We start from the raw sequence: 782 nt of genomic DNA, 5'->3' as shown, positions 1-782 counted from the left end.
CGGAGCCCGGTCCAGTCCCAGTCCAGTCCCAGTCCCAGTCCAGTCCCGTCCCAGTCCCGTTTCAGTCCCAGTCCAGTCTCATTCCAGTTCAGTCCCAATCCAGTCCCAGTCCGTTCCCAGCCCTGCTTCTGTCCCAGTCCAGTCCGGTCTGAGTCCGGTCCAGTCCCAGTCCAGTTGCAGTCCAGTCCAGTCTCAATCCCAGTCCAGTCCCAGTCCAGTCCCAGTCCAGCCCAATCCAAATCTCAATCCCAGTCCCAATCCCAGTCCCAGTCCAGTCTCAATCCCAGTCCCAGTCCTGTCCCAGTCCCTGTATCAGTTCCAATCCAGTCCTGTCCCAGTCGCAGTCCAGTCCCAATCTCAGTTCCAGTCCAGTCACGTCTCAGTCCCGTTTCAGCCCCAGTCCAGTCCCAGTCCCTTCCCAGCACGGCCCCAGTCCCAGTCCAGTCCCAGTCCCAGTCCCAGTCCGGTCCCAGCCCCACTTCTGTCCCAGTCCAGTCCAGTCTGAATCCCATCCAGTCCAGTCCAGTCCCAGTCCAGTCTCAATCCCAGTCCAGTCTGAATCCCATCCAGTCCCAGTCCAGTCCCAGTCCTGTCCCAGTCCAGTCTCAATCCCGTCCAGTTCAGTCCAGTCCCAGTCCAGTCCCAGTCCAGTCTCAATCCCAGTCCAGTCTGAATCCCGTCCAGTCCAGTCCCAGTCCAGTCTCAATCCCAGTCCGTCCAGTCCCAGTCCCAGTCCCAGTCCGGTCCCAGCCCCACTTCTGTCCCAGTCCAGTCCAGTCTGA

Source organism: Charadrius vociferus, unplaced genomic scaffold (assembly GCF_000708025.1).
Source record: "Charadrius vociferus isolate BGI_N301 unplaced genomic scaffold, ASM70802v2 scaffold268, whole genome shotgun sequence".
Taxonomy (NCBI): Eukaryota; Metazoa; Chordata; class Aves; order Charadriiformes; family Charadriidae; genus Charadrius; species Charadrius vociferus.
This window is presented reverse-complemented; position numbering follows the sequence as displayed.